The following is a 21,324-nucleotide window of genomic DNA, read 5'->3' as shown; positions in this document are numbered from 1 at the left end:
AGGGGGGACTAACTAACAAAGTCTTTTGTTTTTTTGTCTTCTTTGGGGCAGGAGTCACCTGCCTGGAGCAACTACCACCGTGTGACCGCCTTACATAGCTTGACCACCTAGAGCTGGTGGACCGTGAACGAGAAGAAACAAATAATGAATGTGGGTCTCCCCTAGGGTGCTCGGTGGTGGCGCTGGCGATGCTCCTTGAAGGAGGAATTTTTGGTGTCGGTGCTCATCGAAGGTGAATTGTGCGCGGTGCTTCTGGTGGGAGAAGTGGGGGCGGTGCTCCTATCAGGCAAAGTGGTGGCGGTGCTCCTATGATGAGGAGTGGTGGCGGTGCTATGAGGAGGCGAAGTGGTGGCGGTGCTCCTATAAGGAGATGTGGTGGCGGTGCTCCTTGAATGGTGAGGAGTTGTGGCGGTGCTCTCATACATTTGAGAAGTGGCGGTGCTCCGATCCGGAGAGGATGTTCTCTCTGTGCTTCGAACAGGAGAAGAGGTTGCTGTGGCCCAAGATGATTTTGCGCTTGTTGTGCGCCAAGATGATGTCACCGTGGCAGTACTGGTGCTCCAGACAGGAGCAGCGCTTGACATGGTGGTGGCGGTGGTGGAGTGTCCAGCAGCACTAGACATTGGTGTTGTATAGTGGTGTCCGGCTTGGCTAGGAATGCATGTGGCCGTGCAGTGATATGCAGCAGAAGTCGGTACTATGGTGAAGCGAGTCAGTGGTGGCACAGGTGGGAATGACAACACTGACTGCTCCACGTGCTGATTCTGCTGCATAGCCTGCAAGAAAGCAGTGTTGCAGGCGTGTAACACAGTCAGCTGTTGCTCAGGACTAAGGTGATCCACCATGCCCCGTTCAATTTTACTAAAGAAATGGTGCGCTAGTCTATTGAGGTCGGCCTCCAGCCGTTCAAGGCGTTGGTCAGAAGAGTGGATGAGGTGTTCCATGAGGTTAAAACCACGTTCCATTAGTGAGAACCCACTTTCCAGTCTTTCGGACAGCGTCTTGAGGCTGGTATGAAAGGCCTCGCTCAAGTGCATGAACTCGGGCAAGACAGGCCTGTCCAAGGCCCTCTGCCACTGGCGAGTAGTGCCCGCATAACCAGTGGCAGAGACCTGGGACAGGGGAACACCTGATGGACCAGCTTCCTGGTCACCAGCTGTCTGTGTCGCTGACCTGCAACTTGCTTCCTGGCTGTCGGATGGCTGGGACGGGTCCGAGGTCGATCACTGAAGAACCGCTCCCGGGACAGGTTGCAGGGTGCTGCTCCAGGTGCTGTGGAAACAAAAGTTAAACATTAGCATCAAGCATTTACAAGACGGATCAGCTGTGGAATATAAAAGGAACGATTAGGTTCAATTAAAAAAAATATATATATATATTCTTACGATCTGGTGGAAAGGACTGGTTGTAAGAATTCCAACACGTGATGATAGCGGTACTTGGTTCTTGTCCTTGCCGATGAGCCACTGCGAACCTGTCCCTCAGCACGAACATCAGTGTTGAAGCGGTCCTTCATCGAGCGCCAACGTGTGCGGACTTTGTTCACTGTTGAAAAAATGTAAAAGTAAAAAAAAAATTGTATTATACAATGCACTGATGGTAACATTTGTATCAACACACACACACACACCTGAGTGAACTTGTTTAACAGTCAAAGCAGCATCCCAAAAATAGAATTCAAAATGCATTCACTGTTGAACCTGAGGACACATGTGTGGTTACTGCAAATATATCTCTTTCACTAAACACACATGTATCATCAGGAAGAAGAGTGAAGCATGAACTATACAGCATGACAAAACACAATGCATACACTATGGAACCTGAGGACACATGTGTGTTTACTGCAAGTATATCTCTTGCAACAAACACACATGTATCATCAGGAACCAGAGTGAAGCATGAAATATACAGCATGACAAAACACAATGCATACACTATTGAACCTGAGGACATATGTGTGCTTACTGCAAGTATATCTCTTGCAATAAACACACATGTATCATCAGGAACAAGAGTGAAGCATGAAATATACAGCATGACAAAACACAATGCATACACTATTGAACCTGAGGACACATGTGTGCTTACTGCAAGTATATCTCTTGCACTAAACATACATGTATCATCATGAACAAGAGTGAAGCATGAAATATACAGCATGACAAAACACAATGCATACACTATTGAACCTGAGGACACATGTGTGCTTACTGTAAGTATATCTCTTGCACTAAACACACATGTATCATCAGGAACAAGAGTGAAGCATGAAATATACAGTATGACAAAACACAATACATACACTATTGAACCTGAGGACACGTGTGTTTACTGCAAGTATATCTCTTGCAATAAACACACATGTATCATCAGGAACAAGAGTGAAGCATGAAATATACAGCATGAAAATAAACAATGCATACACTATTGAACATGAGGACACTTGTGTGTTTCCTGCAAGTATATATCTTGCAATAAACACACAAGTATTATCAGGAACAAGAGTCAATGCAGCATAACACAACAGAGAAATACTTACTGAACGCCTTTTTGACAGTTCCAGAGGCGCTGTCCCAGCCCTCCATCAACGCTGCGGCCACTTCATTCCATAGCTGCCGGGTCACCACAAGGTCTTTGTACTGTTGGTCACGGCTGTCCCACAAAGGGACACGCTCCTGGACAAGGCTGATGAGTTGCTCATTGTCGAGATACACGTCTTCATCCCGTTGTGGAACCTAGAAAAAAAATACATTTAGAATCTTTGAAGTTTTGGAGAATGATATAGATGGAAAAAAAAAAAGGGGAGAAAAGCAGGGCAGAAATACAGGAATACAAAACATTATTATAAAAAAAAAAAAAGTATCCTTACAGTGCGTCTACTTCCCGCCGTGCCTTGTGGACGCTGCTCCGGCTGTTCACGCTCACTTGCCTGGTCCGATCCTGAGGTCTGTAAAAGAACCGAAATTATTACCCATTTTTAGAGGCAGGTATACTAAGGGTACCGTTACACCTAGCGATGCACCAGCGATCCCGACTAGCGATATGATGCGGTCAGGATCACTGGTGCATCGCTAGGTGGTCGCTAGTGAGCTGCCACACAGGCAGATCTCACTAGCGACATCGTTGGGGACGGGGATCGCTACTTACCTGTCAGATGCGGCGATCCTGCGTCCTCCCTCCCGCATCCACGCGTCGCTCGTCAGCGCCACAGGAAGCGCAGCAGGAAGTGGCCGACGAGGAATGGTCCAGGAGCTTCGCGCGCGATCAGTGATAACCAGCGGGGGAGCCGGTCCGAGGTAAGTATTACATGCAGCGATATCGCTAGCAATATCGCTGCAACGTCACAAAATTGGTGACTTTACAGCGATATTGCTAGCGATATCGCAGTGTGTAACGGGGGCTTAACAGAAAGGCAGCAAAATACTCACCTCACGCTCTGCCTCATCCAGTTCTTCCTGTGGAGGTGAATATTTGGATCCCGAAGACATGCTGGCAAAATAAAAAAAAAATACATTAGTACAGTATATAATTTAAAGCACAGGCTCACAGAAATTGATTTTAGAATACTCACTTTAAAACTGCTGTGTTCTCCAAAGTAATGGATTCTCTCTGACTGGGTGGGTGTCTTGTCTTGTCTTGCAGTCTGTCTGGAGAGTGATGATCTGGCACTACAGACCCCTTCTTTTATCTCCCCTCCTTCAAAACAATGTTGCTTGTTTAGGGGGTGGATTTACACAATGTCTAGACATTGTTTACTCTGAAATCGTGCGCGCTTGCAAAGCGCTGACATGCGCACTACACAGCGCACGTCAGCGCCTCCATGGACTCTAATGCTATTTTTTTGCGCATTGCGTGCGCTAACGCGCGCATGCGCATTTTTAACGACCGTGGGCGGAACAAAAAATGCAACATGTAGCGTCCGGCGCGTCTGATCGCACACCTGGAAAATGCGCAGCGCACTGAAACGCTGAGGCCCGCGTGCAATCGCTAGACACTGCGCCCGCCATTTTAAAGATAGAGGACAATTGCGCGTGCGACCGATAAAACGTGATAAAACGCAAGTATAAAACCAGCCTTAGACCTTAAAAGGACCCCTGGGGGGATCGCGGTAAAAATGCTCGGGTCTCCCATAGGCTTACATTGGGCTCGTTGTTCTGTCCAAGTACCCGAGTATTCCAATTTGCTCGATCCGAACAACGAGCACCCGAGCATTTTAGTACTCGCCCATCACTATTTACCATCCTCAGGTCTAAAACTACACTATGCACTTTACCATATAATTGTCTGATGTATTAGGGGGTTCAGGTCGCCATCCACATGATCTCAACCTGTGAGTGTCTCTTGTTCTTTTTGCAAAATCTGATGACATGCAAAATTTAAAATGTAGGGCATAATGGCCTACAGCCCCCCCAGCATATAGTATGATGGCCGCACAGCCCAGCTGCACACACTAGGATGGCCTCACAGCCCCTCTCCATATAATGGTCTCACAGCCTCTCTGCATATAGTATGATTGCCCCACAGCCCCTCTGCATATAGTACGATGGCCCCAAAGCTCCTCTGCATATAGTATGATTGCCCCACAGCCTCTCTGCATATAGTATGATGGCCCCACAGCCTCTCTGCATATAGTATTGTAAGAAGGAAGACCAGGCTGCAGGTAACTGCATCATGCCGGGTCCGGAACTGTTGAGGCTGCATCCCGAGTTGCCCGGGGGAAAGAATGGGGGACCGGACAGGTCCCATGACCCGGGGAGAGGGGGCGTGACTAAGCTGAGCAGTGAGCAGGAAGCACAGGAAAGACAGGGCAGTTTCCCGCCATCAGAGAGAGTGCAGGAAGGTATGCAGTGCACTCTGCACCGAGAGCAGCAGCGCCTAGATGTACCTCGGCAGAGCTTGACTGAATGTGCCAGTAAGGCTGGAGTCACACACAACCATTAAAAAAATCGGTCCGATTTTTACGGTAAGAAATCGCCCAAAGATTTCTTGTCCAGGGATCCGTCTGTCATCCCATTTTCCGGCGATGAACCGATTTTATTCGCATCTAAGCATCAAATTGACATCCAATGCCAATGCCTGATGCTCTTTCCTGTTGACCAGGAGAAGTCTTGCGATTTAATCGCAAGTCACACGTGTGGTGCGTTTTCAATGCGATTTTTAATCGCATCCATAGACTTGCGTTGGCGAATCTGATCCGAAAATCGGTGACAATCGCAGCATTGCATTCGTCCGATTTTATCGCTAGTGTGACTCCAGCCTAAGAGTGCAAAGCGCCGTGCGCCCGGTTAAGCAGAGTGCAGCGCTCTTGCAGTGAAGCGTGGGCCGGCTACAGGACACTGAGGTGTGTTCTCCATTGCTGACAAGCGAGCATCAGCCCACGCTTTGTACAGAGACTCCGGCAGCATCACCCACTACGGTTGCAAAGATTTATGGACTAAGGGCTCATCGGGTAAAACCGGTGACCGCCCGTTGCCGCCAGAAGCTGGTTTGTGATTTGCTAAATGACCTCTGAGGATACCACGCTGGCCGTTGCCGGTACTCCAACCCGCATTGGACTGGATGCAGACGAGGACCAGGGAAGGCCACGATAAGTGTTGTTTAAATCTCAGACTGTCGTATTAACCGTTTCTTTACCTTGATTCTTGTTTATCATTTATTAACTCTTTGCGAGACCATTCTTATCCTTGTTGTTAAAATTAAACAATATTGTTATACCGCATTGTTCTCCAATCCCTGCGTCACTGCATTCCCGCATCTGCTTACAGTATCATGGCCCCATAGCACCTCTGTATATAGTATGATGGCTCCACAGCCCCACTGCATAGAGTATGATGGCCCCATAGTCTTTCTGCATAGAATATGATGGCCCCACAGCCCCTCTTCATATAGTATGATGACCCCACAGCCCCTCTTCATATAGTGTGATGGCCCTACAGCCCCTCTGCATATCTTGTGATGGCCCACAGCCCCTCTGCATATAGTATGATGGCCCCCCCAGCATATAGCATGATGGCCTTACAGCCCCCAGCATATAGTATGACCTCCTCTGCTGACCTGCTCGTCAACCTCAGATCTCTCCTAATGAAACACAAAACAAGCCGGCCACTCTCTTTCTCACACCTGCTCTCCCTCTCTCTGCTTCTCCTCACTGCTGGCGACATATCTCCCAATCCTGGACCCCCACAGCTAATAATTCCCATTAATTCCCCCTCCTACCGCTCCCTATCTAATATCAACTACCACAATCTCTCCAAAGTAAAACCTGTGCCCTTGACGCCCACCCCCCTGCTCCCTCTCTCTGGAGCACTCTGGAATGCCCGCTCCATCTGCAATAAGCTTCATGTGATTCATGACCTCTGTTACGGTTGCTATAGCGGGAAGGCCCGTAGAGGCAACCCGGAAGTGAACCCTCTGGGTCACGGCCCCAGAGCCCCCGAGGGCGAGCGCCCAGGTGAGGACTACCCCCTATACAGGGAGTGTTAGGGGCAGACCCCCAGGGGATGGAACCGCGACAGCCGGAACCAAAGGGACGACTGGGGCTAGGTAGGATTGGAGGCACAGGCGTATCCGTACAGAGAGCACAGAGGAGCACAGAGAGCGTGGAGATCGGGCAGAGTGCAGAACCAGAGCGTAGCGAGTGGCAATGGCTGGAGGCTGCAAAGAAGAAGCACAGATAAACACAAAGCGGAAGGATGTAGGAAGCAGGACAGGGAAGGAGTAGGAGCAACTGAGGGCACCGTATAGCAGGAGAGCAGAGGGAAAACTGACGGAGGCAGCGCAGGCGAGGCAAAGGGAGAGGGAGCTGAAGATACAGCACAAAGCAAGGGCAGAGGCAAGAATAGGGGTGCAAGGACTAGGAACACAGCACAAACAGAGGCAGGGTGGAAGGGCCTGGAACACAGAGAGTGCTGCAATGAGACAGCGTCACCACATTAGAAGAACAGGCGTCTTACCTGTCCAGACGCCGGCCATAAGTAGCACTGGGCGCCGCCATGTTGGAGGCGGGGCCAGCGCATCATATTACCCAGGGACCTGCGCGCCAGGAGGGAGGCAGTGCGCAGGCGCCTGACACCGGGGGAGCCGGAGGCCGGGAGCGGGGACGCGCCGGAGAGCAGAAGCGCGCCGGGAAGTGCGCGCCGCAGGGTAAGTGGAGCCCGGGGGCGTAACAACCTCTTTCTCTCTAGCAATCTTGCCTTCCTCGGCCTCACAAAAACATGGCTGACACCTTCCGACACCGCCTCCCCTGCTGCACTGTTTTATGTCGACCTCCATTTCACATACACTCCTCTCCCTGGCAGCAAACAAGGTGGAGGAGTGGGTCTTCTCCTTTCTTCTAACTGTACCTTTAACCCAATCCCACCTCTTCCCTCCCTTATCCCCCCTTGTGAAGTCCACTCTGTCCGAATCTACTCTTCCTCCAATCTCAAAGTGGCAGTCATATACCGATCTCTGGGCCTGGCCATTGCTTTTATTGACCAATTCTCTACCTGGCTTCTTCAATTTCTTTCCACTAACATCCCCACTATCATCATGGGTGACTTCAACATTCCTACTGATACCCTTCAGTCAACAGTCTCCAAACTCCTGTCCCTTACTTCATCTTTTGGACTTGCTCAGTGGTCCTCCTCAGCCACCGACACAGACGGACATACATTAGACCTGGTCTTCACCCATCTCTGCTCTCTATCTAACTTCAGAACCTCCCTTTCCCCCTATCCAACCACCATCTACTCACTTTCTCATCCCTGTCCTCCTCACCTGTCACCCATGTCCAGCAACATGCGCACCCCTGCAGAATGCAGAAACCTCGCACACCTAGACAGCCACACGCTCTCTATTCTACCACTGGCATCCATATCCTCACTCGACGACACAGACAGTGCCACTTCTTTTTACAAAGCCACCCTCGCATTAGATATTGATGCAGTCGCCCCTCTCATTCATGGCAGAGTGCAACGTATCAACAGACAACCCTCGCACAATAACACCACTACAAAGCTCCAGCAAGTGTCCTTAATTGCGGAGCAAACAAATTTGCAAGGAGATTTCACTGCATTCAAACAGGCAACACTCGCTTTCAAATCTGCTAAACAGGCCTACTTCACAACCCTCATATCTTCCCTCTCCTAAAACCCCAAGCAGTTATTCAAAACTTTTAACTCCCTCCTCTGCACACTGATATAGAAGAGTTAATGGTTTGCTTTTATATCCCTTTAAATGCCTTTAAGGCTTCAATTGCCTTTTGCCTAATATTGCTAGAATTATTCTTATGTAGACTATTAGTCTCTGTTTTCAAGGAAACTATACTTGTTATCATATTTGTTCTCAACAACATGTTCTGGGTACATTGTAAACATGGTATAACTCTGAAGGTGATGGTGGGGGCTACATGAGCTCCATAGAATTACATATTGTTGAAAATGGTATAAAAGTTTGCCTTGTATTTCATTACGTCAGATAAAGTGATTTGACCACGGCTTGTGTGTGTTGAGTCTCTTTGTCTCCAAGCGCTTGTGAACAGAAGGGCGAAAACCTCCTAATCCGAACTCACTGGTGATCTGGCATACCTGACGCTTGGTCAGAACAAAAAGCAGCTACGATAGTTTTGACGCCCAACGGGGGCCGTGGAAACCAGCCTATTTGGAATCCGTATGTGGGAGTTTCCTGGGAGGTTGAAAATTCGAAATCCAGGCTGCAGCAGGTGAGAACATTTATTCTTACACTGATTTTGCATTTGCAACCTCTCTAAGGATGTCTACATATCTCTGGGTAAGACTGTACAACACGGTTCAAAAGAACCCACATCACCAGTGAGCGGTGAGTATGTCCATATGAGAGTTGAATAATAGAGTAATAAGATAATAATTGTCATCTGTATTATCTGTCAATATGTTCTAGCAAAATACTAATATACTAACTGGTTGTGTACTGTGTAGCACAAAGTCTGGGATAGACTCTGTGCAGTGTTTATTTTGGATTGGCAGTAAATCATATGAGGCTGTATTTTGTATAGGGCTGTGGTTTTTGGTTGTTCTGGTTTTCATTGATTTTTGTTGTTTAAGAAGTTGGCTTTGGTGTTCTCAGAGTGTCAGTGGACACTGCTGTAGGTTAAAGTGTCAATCAAATCCAAAGTGCAAGATAGGCAGGCTGTGTGAATCCTTGTATATATGTCTATGAGAACCTTTGAATGAGATGAGAGATGAGTAATTGAGATAAGAGATTTTTTTTGTTATCTTCCCTTTGTAAAATCAAAGGACTGCGGAAAAAAAGAAAAAAAACCTGAATGAGCATGCATGAATGAATTTGATGAATTTGCACCATTCTGTGAAGATTGCACAGGAGTTCTAGGGGTACTGAGTCAAGGGGTAGAGCCCTACAGAATTTTTTCATGGACTCCTAATATTGTTACCTTTCCAGTTCTAGTGCAAGGTCCAGAACGGGTACTTTACAGATATTTCAATCTGCATCTGAGATTGAATGAATTTAGTAATGATATAGCTCGTGTTATATGTGGTATGACATTGGAAAGTTTTCTGGAATCAATTGGCCAGGCAAGGGCAAGGCGTGGATATTCACATTATACAGTTATTTGCCCATACAGTGAAGTTCAGTGGTCACCAGAGATTGATGAGAGTTTTGAGGAGATTGATTCTGATTAAGTCTAAAGAACTACGGAATTCTGTGAAGGATGCTACATCCTGATGGGGGGGAATGATGCCACTGTGCAGTTTCTGTTCTCCCTTCGCTCTTATCTCTTATCTCTGCTGAGTGTCTAATAATTTATGGAGCTGCGCTCAAAATTCTCTGTATTTCTATCCTTAGTAAGTTACGCGCTGAGAGATCTGTGGTTTGTTTAAAGCAACAGTGCTGTACAAAAAGAGGAGGAAAGAAACTGTGCCTATTTTAAGGAAATTTGTGGAAGATTGTTTGATCTTCTGTGTGATTGAAAGATTGGTAAAAGAATCACCTGCTTCAAGTTGAGTGATTGATGCGTAGCTAACTGTGGATCAACAAAGGAGGTAGCCGACTGTATGGCTGATAAAGTAGGTTAGAGGCCTATCACACCTGGGCCTTCATACTTTAGTCAGCGGGTTTTTTTTGTTGTGGGTGAGAGGCGAAGGCAAGGAGCCTTCTGGATACACTTTGGCAGGCTCACTCTGACTTGCTATGTGTGGGCTGTAAGACAGAGGTCCAGACACACAGAAGGGCATTTCAGAAGAAAGATGAGCTGTCTAAGTTGAAGCAGCCTTCCCACAATCCATGGAGCTGGGCTGGAAGGAAAAAGGCCTATTCCTATTCTAGCCAGCTGATCTAACGGGTGAGAGGCAGAGAGCCTTCTCGTTACATCCTGTAGGTCTACCGGGTAAGAGGCAAGGAGCCTTCCTGCTACACCTTGGCAGGCTCTCTCTGACTTGCTAAGTGTGTAAGACAAAGTCAGACACACTGAGAGGGCATTTCAGAAGAAAGGTGAGCTGTCGGCAGAAAAAGGTTGAAGCCATGGGCAATTTTTTCTGTGTACGGTCGGTGCCCCCAGTGGGATCCAAGACAGCTATGCAGATTGTAAAAGACAGAGAAGGAAAGGAAGCAGTGAAAGATATGAGACCAATATTGAAAAAGGCAAAAATGCCAGAGTGTGGATGTTTGGATGTACAGAAATGGCACACTTTCAGATAGGAGAATAGGGGGTGGATAAAAGACAAAAAGAAAGAGCAACAAGTGAATAAATGGTGTCGTGTGGCAGAGGAAATACAACAGTATGGATGTAAAGAGACTACAGTGGGAAGTATGGTGTATTATGACTGCTTTGATACACAAATCTATGACTGCTAGCGCCCCACCTCTGCATAATCAGAGACTGAGACAAGACAGTTGGACTTGTAAACACTGGTCAGCCAAACTTAGGCTGGAGAAACACTTGTATGACCTGTACTGCAACCCAATCCAAGCAAATTGCACTAAATCCTGTCCAGACAAGATCACATGTAGTGACAAAGGATGCTAACTCACTAGAGAGAGCATTGACTTTTGGGGAAGAAGCTAGCAGTGGTCCTGAGGAAGAGGAAGGGGGGGAACAGCATGTCACCCCCACCGATCATCCAGTCACCTCCACGACCAGACCCATGACCAGGGAAGCATCCAAATCGAGACCAAAATGGGTGACTAGAATAAGACAGATACAGGAGTATTATCCCTGGAGCCCCTCTGATCAGCTGGCTATGTTAAAGCAGTTGCCTAACCCTGAAAACCAACCATTCCCATTTTATAGACAAATAAAGGAAATACAGCGGGCATATAAGTGCACCTGGGCAGACCTAGAGAGCTTGGTGAGTTCAAAGGCAGCTGACGTACTAGGGCACATAATTAACCCTGCTGTTCTGCTTGCATCCACTATACACTTGTGCTGCTTCGGTCATTTTTGACTGGACCTATTAAAGTGCTGTTTTTGCTACTTAAAAAATTTTTCTTGAATACCTGTTGCATTATTATACTGTATGTGAACATGGTTGGTCATTATAAAAAAAAAATACGTAAAAAACTCAATATTTTTATTTATTTTGTGTTTATAAAGGTTACAAGCGCTTATTGAATTCTGCACAGAAATTACAAATTTGAGCTGAACTAACTAACTAAAGCAACGACTACTACAACTATAACAACTATAACTAACTATAACTATAACTAAAATTAACTATAGTATAAAATTTAACTGAGTGCAAACATTTTGAAAAAAATAATAAAAACAAAAAACATTTAAATCTTCACATAATTTTATTGTTTACATTCAGGACAACAATAATACACATAGTTTATAAGCCTCATACCTGTACAAATTTGCATTCAAGGCTCAGATGCTCCAGTTCTCTCTCCAACAAAACTCAGACTGAAATGGCTGGCTGAACTGCTTACTTACTAATAAGATAATAAAAGAGACACCTGCCCCTGGAATGCTGAGATAGCAGAGAGGAAAAGAAACATTTGGCAGACATGACTAATTAGCTTTTCAGGTCTGTGTTGCAGTCAGAGAACCAACACAAGGAAAATAAAAAAAAAACTCTTTTCTTTTACAATGTGCAATCTTGACAACTGAATTTATTTATTTTTAGAGGAAAAGCAGGGTAAATAACATACAGAGAAAAAAAATTGCACAGAAATTGCACAGAACTGTACTGAAAGGCAATGCGTATGGTTTGTACTGAAAGCATGTGTAAATCTGCACCTAAAGCAACTGTTTACTTCATAAACAATAGTAGATGCAATAAGTAGTTTCAAAAGAAATTATAACTAATTTGTTTTACTCAAAAAATGGCTGAAATTAGCATAAAATGCTATTCGGTCATTTTTGACCGGGAACAGTACAAGTGTAAAAAAAATGTGGCGCAAAAACTAAACCAAAAAAAAAAAAATACCCTTAGAAAGAACCCCTCAAATTAGGAAAATAGAAGTAACCACAAGTTTCAGAACCGCATAATGAATGTTTTAAAAAATATCAAAGTTCAAAAACGGTCATTTTTGACCCAACAGAACAGCAGGGTTAAGACACATACAGATGTGACAAAGGATCAAACTCTGGGCATGGATGATAAATCTGCACGGTCTAGGGAGACATACTGTGAATCGCTAAAACAATGGGCTATAATGAAACAATCAGAGCAGTCCGTTCTCCTGACTGACGTGACACAGCAAAAAGGAGAGAGTGTAGAGATGTACTTTGGACAGTTACAGCTGAAATGGGCAGACATGGGGTACAGTCCTATAAGCCCACTCGACGTTAAGATACTGGTAAATGCATTCATTGACGGTATGAGCAAAGGCTTACGAGATGCAGTACAGACAGCCAGACCTGAATGGAGAAATGTAGATCCAACAGATCTCCTGAAGGTGGCTAAAGGAGTTGAACAAACAAGGTCAATAAGACGACCTGTCATGTATGCTGGAACACAAGGAAAACAGTGGAGACGTAGCAAGGGACCTAAGGACATAGAAACAGTGAGGTGCTGGAATTGTGATGAGAATGGGCACTGCGCCAGCCATTGCAAAAACCCTGTAATGGAGAGTAAGCAGGCCAATCTTCCACCTCCTTTGCATACAGACTAGGAAACTGGCAACCCAGTGACAAATGTGTGCCCTGTTCTTATCCCCTCCAGACCTGGTCCTGCCTTGATGACCACCATAACAATGCCGGGAGGGAAAGAGGCAGAATGTTTGATTGACACTGCGGCAGCCGGGACTGTGGTACACAGAGACTTGATAATGCCAGACATGATTACTAATGAGATTGTGGAATGTGTGGGGGCAGAGGGGCAAGTGACAGAAGCCCCTATGACTAAACAAATAAGACTAAAATTACGAGATAGCCAAGAGGTGCTTACAAAACTTATTGTTAGTGACAATACCCCTATGAATTTACTGGGAGCAGATGTGCTGAGTGCGATCCCGGCCTCCATACAGTACTCTCCTGAGGGTATTACAGTCACAAGTCCCCTCTCAGATAAAAATTTGTGAAAGATTGCGGCAATGGTGTATATGACAAAAGCGGTGAAACTAACACCTGACACCAAAATGCCGGAGGATGAGGAAATGGGACAGGTGCCCGACACTGTTTGGGCAAGGGGAAAAACTGATGTGGGTCGGTTGCCCATTCCCCCTGTCATGTCCTCCTTGTTTAAAGCAATACCCCTTGAGCCTAGCCAACTCAATGGCCCTGAGCAGAGATATTGAAGAGTATGTTAAGGCTGGGGTTCTGGTGCAAAGATCTTCCCCCTGCAACACCCCTTTGTATCCCATTTAGAAAAAGGACTGAAGGGTTCCCCTGACACTTACAGAATGGTTCATGACTTAACCCCTTAATGACCAGGGGTATTTTTGGTTTTACATTTTCATTTTTCCCTCCCCTTCTTTCCAGAGCCATAACTTTTTTATTTTTCCGTTTATATGGCCATGTGAGGGCTTATTTTTTGCGGGACGAGTTGTACTTTTAAATGACATCATTGGTTTTACCATATCCTGTACTCGAAAACGGGAAAAAAATTCCAAGTGCGGTGAAATTGCAAAAAAAGTGCAATCCCACACTTGTTTTTTGCTTGGCTTTTTTGTTAGGTTCACTAGATGCTAAATCTGACCTGCCATTATAATTCTCCAGGTCATTATGAGTTAATAGACACCAAACATGTCTATGTCCTCTTTTATCTAAGTGGTGAAAAAAAATTCCAAAGTTTGCTACAAAAAAAAAAAAAAAAAAAAAATTTGCGCAATTTTCCAAGACCCGTAGCATCTCCATTTTTCATGATCTGGGGTCGGGTGAGGGCTTATTTTTTCCATGCCAGACTGACGTTTTTAATGATACCACTTTTGTGCAGATACGTTCTTTTGATCACCCGTTATTGCATTTTAATGCAATGTCTTGGTGACCAAAAAAACGTAATTCTGGCGTTTTTAATTTTTTTCTCGCTACGCCGTTTAGCGATTGGGTTAATGCTTTTTTTTATTGATAGATCGGGCGATTCTGAACACGGCGATACCTAATATGTGTATGTGGGATTTTTTTTTTACTGTTTTATTTTGATTGGGGCGAAAGGGGGGTGATTTGAACTTTTAGGTTTTTTAATTTTTTTTATTTTTAAACATTTTTTTTTTTACTTTTGGCATGCTTCAATAGCCTCCATAGGAGGCTAGAAGCTTGCGCAACCCGATCGGCTCTGCTACATATGGGCGATGAGCAGATCGCCCATATGTTGCAGATTTACTGCTGTGCTTTCAGCGCCGACCACCGGGTGGCGCTAAAAGCCATATGCCTGGAACAACCATAGAGGTCTCATAGAGACCTCTGGTTGTCCAGGCAACATGACGCCGACCCCCGATCACGTGACGGGGGTCGGCGATGACGTCATTTCCGGCCCGGCGGCCGGAAATGCTATTTAAATGCCCGCTGTCAGCATTGACAGCGGCATTTAACTAGTTAATAGGTGCGGGCGGACGGCGATTCTGCTCGCGCCTATTGCGGGCACATGTCAGCTGTTCATAACAGCTGACATGTCCTGGCTTTGATGCGGGCTCAGCGCCGGAGCCCTCATCAAAGCAGGGGAAATGTCTGATGACGGACTGTGTCCGTCATTGGACATTAAGGGGTTAAGGGCTATTAATGATGTTACAGAAAGTGTGACCTCAATTGTCCCTAACCCACACACAATACTGTCACAGATCCCAGCAACGGCAACATGTTTCACAGTGATTGATTTGGCAAATGCATTTTTCTCTGTACCCCTGCACCCTGACTGTCAGTATCTTTTTTCCTTTACTCATGAAGGTAAACAATATTGTTGGACAGTCCTCCCACAAGGAGGAAAGAACTCCCCTACCATCAATTCAACAGCAATGGCAGGGGTCCTTGAGCAATGGCAACCACCTCATCCACAAATTACAGTATTGCAAACAAAATGTGACATTTTTGGGACATTGTATTGCCGAAGGTACGAGACACCTGACTGAAGACAGAAAACAGGCAATTCAAAATCTCCCTCTACCCAGGTCACATCAGCATCTACGCACCTTCCTAGGTTTAGTGACCTACTGCAGGCCTTGGATAAGGTCCGCTTCAGAAATGATGCAACCACTTTATGACTGCTTATCATCAGACCCGTATGACCTCACTCAAGAAGCAATTGATTCCTTCCATTCTCTCAAACTGCTCATTGTGTCAGCCCCAGCCTTAGGCATTCCAAATTATGACCAGCCATTTTTCTTATTTTGCACGGAGCAGGGAGGACATGCTACCGCAGTACTGACACAGCAACATGTTGGGAAACAGAGACCAATAGCTTACTACTCAGCACAATTAGACCCAGTGATCAGAGGGTCACCTACGTGTGTCCGTGCGGTAGAAGCAGCTGCACTACTACTAGTAAAGGCATGTGAGATCACGCTGACGTTTCCTTTGACAATCTATTCCCCACATGACATCCATTCCATACTCGTACAAGTTCAACCAAAACATCTGTCTATGGCCAGACAGCTCCGACTTGACTGTGCTCTACTAATTCCTGAGTATGTCACCCTCAAAAGGTGTAACGTTCTGAATTCAGCCACCCTCCTGCCTGTGGATTCCGAAAAGGGGGAATTGGTGACCGTATTAGCGAGTGAGGAAGAATACTTTGACATGACGCATGAACATGACTGCATAGAACTGATGAGTCAGGAGACAGTTGGGTTTGCACACGTTCATGAAAAACCTGTTCCTAATGCAGATTTTGAGTTTTTGTAGATGGCTCCAGATACCACCAGGATGGACAATTCTACACTGGATATGCAGTAGTATCCTCACATGAGGTAATCCGAGCGGAACCACGCTCTCCTCACATGTCGGCGCAGGAGGCAGAGTTGAAGGCACTCACTGAGGCGTGTAGAGCCGCGGCAGGTAAAGTCGCTAATATTTACACAGATTCGAATTATGCATGGGGAATAGCCCATGATTATGGCCCTATCTGGAGAAGCAGTTCCTTATATCAGCCGTTAAGCTCATTAAAAATGCAGAGCTGGTGAAACAATTGATGGAGGCATTGATGTTACCAGTCCAGGTTGGCATTGTCAAGGTAAAAGCACACACAAAAGGTGACTCCGTGGAGGTAGAGGGCAACAGAAGGGCGGATGAGGCTGCTAAAGTAGCAGCAAGGCGGCCTAGGGAGCAGTGGACGGTGGCGGGGAGTCAGTGTATTCCAGCCACACTGAACCTAGATGTCCTGAAATCTCTCCAGCAACAGGCTGCCCCAACAGAGAAGGAACACTGGGGGAGACTGGAAGCTGAGCTGAACTCGAACGGAGTATGGGAGAATAAGGATAAGTTGTGCCTACCGAAGTCCCTGTTCCCGATTATGGCACAAGCAACACATGGCCCCACTCACGCCTCAAAAAGTCACATGTGTGCCATGGTAGATGCCTTCTGGATCGCTCCTGGTTTCAGTTACGCAGCCGCGAAACTTGTACAATCATGCCTCATCTGTGCACAGCACAACCCAGGTAAAACAGTAAAAGTCCCTAAGAAAGCGACACCTAGGCCTCTCTACCCGTTTCAGAGACTGCAGATTGATTACATACAGCTAACAAAGGTAGGAGTGTATGCAAATGTCCTAGTATGTGTAGATCTCTTCTCTGGTTGGCCGGAAGCCTATCCGGTAAAATGTGCAAATGCTAAAACAACTGCAGACAAACTGATGAAAGAACTGATCTGCAGGTATGGTGTCCCAGAAACCATAGAAAGCAATAGGGGTATACACTTCACGGGAGAAATAATGAGGGAAGTCATGCAGTCCCTGGGTGTACAGCAGGCATTTCATACACTATATAGGCCACAAAGTAGTGGGAAAGTGGAAAGACTAAATTGGACACTTAAACTGAAAATTCAAAAGGCCATGGCAGACACAGGAAAGAGCTGGGTAGAGTGCTTGCCTCTTGCACTCTTTTCAGTCAGACACACTCCAAATAGAAACACAGGCTTGTCTCCTTTTGAAGTCCTGTTTGGCAGTGCACCAAAGACTGGTCTGTACTTCCCACAGGTGCTACAAATGCAACACGGTTCTATGACAGCCTATGTCCAGGCCTTGCAGGAAAGACTTAATGTGGTGCATAAACATGTGTTCTCATCCATTCCAGATCCTAATGCCAGTGCAGATGTGCATCAGCTGAATCCAGGTGATTGGGTGGTTATACGCAGGCACATGAGAAGGAGCCTGGACCCACGATTTGATGGCCCCTTCCAAGTCCAGCTGACCATATCCACCTCAGTAAAACTTGAGGGAAAGCCCACCTGGATCCACGCCAGTCACTGCAAGAAGGTCCTGTCAACAGTAGAATGACTGTACTCCTCATCACCTTGCTGACAGTGACAGGGTTACTGCACTCTACAGAAACACAGGACAAACTCTTAAATGCTGACTGGGACAACAAACTTATTCGGCATCATGCTCTTCTTATAAAGGACATGGAAGGACAGAAACCGAAAGACTGTTGGATCTGTACACACAGCCCTGTATCTGCGAGGACCATGCCGTACTTAGCCTTACCTCTGGAGCCATGGGAGATATTAACCCCACACTGCATACACCATGAGACGTGGACTCAATCTAGGTTTTGGGGAAAAGATGTGCCCCGTAATATATCTGCCTCATTGGCTATAATCGGATGGGCCGCTAATCCCTGGTTTCAGTTTACTATAATGCGGCCTAAGGTACAAATGTGGTGGCGGGAATATGATTCAGATGTCGGAAATATGGTCGCCAGGAGGAGGACTGAAATTCCTCACTCAGACCCCATTCCCAATGATGGACTGTGGTTCAGTCTTCAACACACTGGAGCAAACACCTGTAGTAAGGACAATAATTGCTTCCGCATATACACTCATTATCAAACACAGGTTAATGAGACGGTGTACCAGGATGGCGTTGAAGGCTGTAGAGCATCTATGGGTAAAATAATATGGAAAGAAAGGGGTAAATGCACATCTGGTATAAGTGGAAAACAAATGAATAATACTTGGTGTGCCCATAAGCCTATGTCAGGACTTTTGAGTTTTTACCAATGTATAGAGACCCCTGGTCATGTTTGTGTTCTCCCTGAAGGAGTATTCTTGGTTTGCGGACATCGTGCCTACAGGTGGGTGAGCCCAGACATAAGAGGGGTTTGCACTCTTGCCAAACTGACACCAGCCACTTTCATAGTTCCTCATAGTAAAATAGACACTGCAGCAGTTCCAATTCACACTTTGTATAGAAGGGCTGCAGACAATAAGCCCCGTCCAAATGGTAGGCCGCATCTAGTGGAGATGGGGATAACAAATAAAATATTCAGTAGTATGCTAATATACCCCTTCATAACACAAATGTGGGATAAATTAGTGGAAGCTACTGACTACCTGGACGATCAGATTTTCCAGATTCTTGAAGTTCTTAATGAAACTAATACAATACAGAGACAATTAATAGTTACTAACCAACATACTATAGTATTAGATTACCTGACAGCAAAAGAAGGAGGAATGTGTCAAATAATTGGTCCCACCTGTTGTAATAATATCGACCCTGCTGGCAATCTCCAGATCAGGGCCAGTATAGACAAAATAGGTGAACTTAGAGACCAATGGTTAAAACAACACAGTGCAAACAGAGATTCCTGGTGGGGTAACACATTCTCTTTTCTAAATCCAGCAAATTGGTTTAATGGCCTTGCAGGATGGATTTTTGGCATTGTACAGACTTGTATGCAAATTTTGTTGTTTTGCTTATTGTTTTATGTAGCCGTAAAAGCGCTAATATATGTGTTACTTAAGCTACTGAATAATGTATGCATAAAAAAAGAATCTAAGGCTGAACCTTCTGTAGTGTATCATAGACCCCAGGTGGCCATTGCTGATGGGGAAAGTGAGTGTCCACACTGAGGGTGGATGGGCGAAGCAGGTAGGAAGCCCCCTTATGGGTACTAGACCCATGAGACAGTAGATCCTTTGTGGACATCAGCTGACCCTGTGGCAAAGGTTATACCATTTACAAAAGGGGGAAATTGATATAGAAGAGTTAATGGTTTGCTTTTATATCCCTTTAAATGCCTTTAAGACTTCAATTGTCTTTTGCCTAATATTGCTAGAATTATTCTTATGTAGACTATTAGTCTCTGTTTTCAAGGACACTATACTTGTTATCATATTTGTTCTCAACAACATGTTCTGGGTACATTGTAAACATGGTATAACTCTGAAGGTGATGGTGGGGGCTACATGAGCTCCATAGAATTACATATTGTTGTAAATGGTATAAAAGTTTGCCTTGTATTTCATTACGTCAGATAAAGTGATTTGACCACGGCTCATGTGTGTTGAGTCTCTTTGTCTCCAAGCGCTTGTGAACAGAAGGGCGAAAACCTCCTAATCTGAACTCACTGGTGACCTGACGCTTGGTCAGAAAAAAAAGCAGCTACGACAACACCACTGCCCCCTCCAACTTCCCTCATCTCTGCTGAGGACTTTGTCACACACTTCAAAAATGAGATCGACCAAACAAAGCAAGTCTTCATTGTTCAACCACCACAACCCCTTTGTATACCAGACCAATGCCCAAACCCCATAACCTCCCTCTCCAAAATCACTGAAGGGTAGCTTAATTGTCTCTTCTCCAAATCACACCTCACCACCTGTGCACTCGGTACATGGTCATAAGTATTCAGACCCTTTGCCCAGGTAATCATATTTAAGTCACATGCTGTCAACTTCCTTGTGATCCTCCTTGAAATGGTTCTACTCCTTCATTGGAGTCCAGCTGTGTTTAATTAAACTCATAGTGTTAGGTGTTGGGTTCCTGCAGCAGTTCCACAGCCTCACATTCTGCGGTCTCCCATTGTCTCTTGACCGCAGAGGAGATTGCTCAGCAATCCCGGCGTCCCAGACACTCTGCCCAGACCTGCTCTGTGGGTCTGGCTATTGCTGCCACCTTTGGGTCAGCAATGGCAATGTAGGCTGCTCAGCTGCAAGTCACTCCAGAGGCTAAGTCCCTCTGTCGCTCTACTGAGCATGCTCACGAGACGATCTCCCATTGGAGATCGGGAGTCACATGCCCAGGTCCTTCTCGTGATCTGATTGGTCCATCTCTGGGATCTGGAAGCTTCCGGAAGGTCCCGGCGATAAAAGATTCGCATGGCCGCTCGGCCATGCGCTAGTATAGTCTCTAGTTGCTAACTGTGTGATTGATGAAGGATGCATGTACCTGTGAATGACTCATTAAGATCCCCTCCCTCTGATATTTCGAGTGTGTATAGGGACTTAGCTTTAGAGTCAGCGCCAGCCAGTGGCAAGCTACAAGCCACTATAGCATCCTTCACAGTGCTAGCGTCCGACAGTGCGCCTGCTACCGAGCATTGTCGATTAGCGGCAGTGTCAGTCACTGCGCTGCAGTCTGCAGCTCCTCTTGGCGTCCGCAGTAGCGACGCCGCACGCACGGTAGGTCTAGACGGACGCTGACCCTCTGCCTAGGGCCCAGCTCCTGTGACTATATACCGTGCGTGCACTTCTCTGAGACCTGTGACGTTAACAGGCTCAGCCTTTTTGTGTTTAACACATAGGCGTCTCTGTGAATAAACAGAGATCGCTCAGCGCACCCGGGTGACGTTCAACCCGCGTGCGTTATACCGCCATATCGTACGTCCGCCATTATCTAGCAGCAGTGTTAACACCTTCTGCACGGTGGACCCCGGGCGGCGAACGCACTTTACGTTATTTAATACTTAGTGTGTTCCGCCGTCCCTAACACATAGGACTTGATTTGTAAAGGCAAACACCTGTCCATA

Source organism: Dendrobates tinctorius, unplaced genomic scaffold (assembly GCF_039654945.1).
Source record: "Dendrobates tinctorius isolate UK_male_01 unplaced genomic scaffold, ASM3965494v1 ptg000276l, whole genome shotgun sequence".
Classification (NCBI taxonomy): Eukaryota; Metazoa; Chordata; class Amphibia; order Anura; family Dendrobatidae; genus Dendrobates; species Dendrobates tinctorius.
This window is presented reverse-complemented; position numbering follows the sequence as displayed.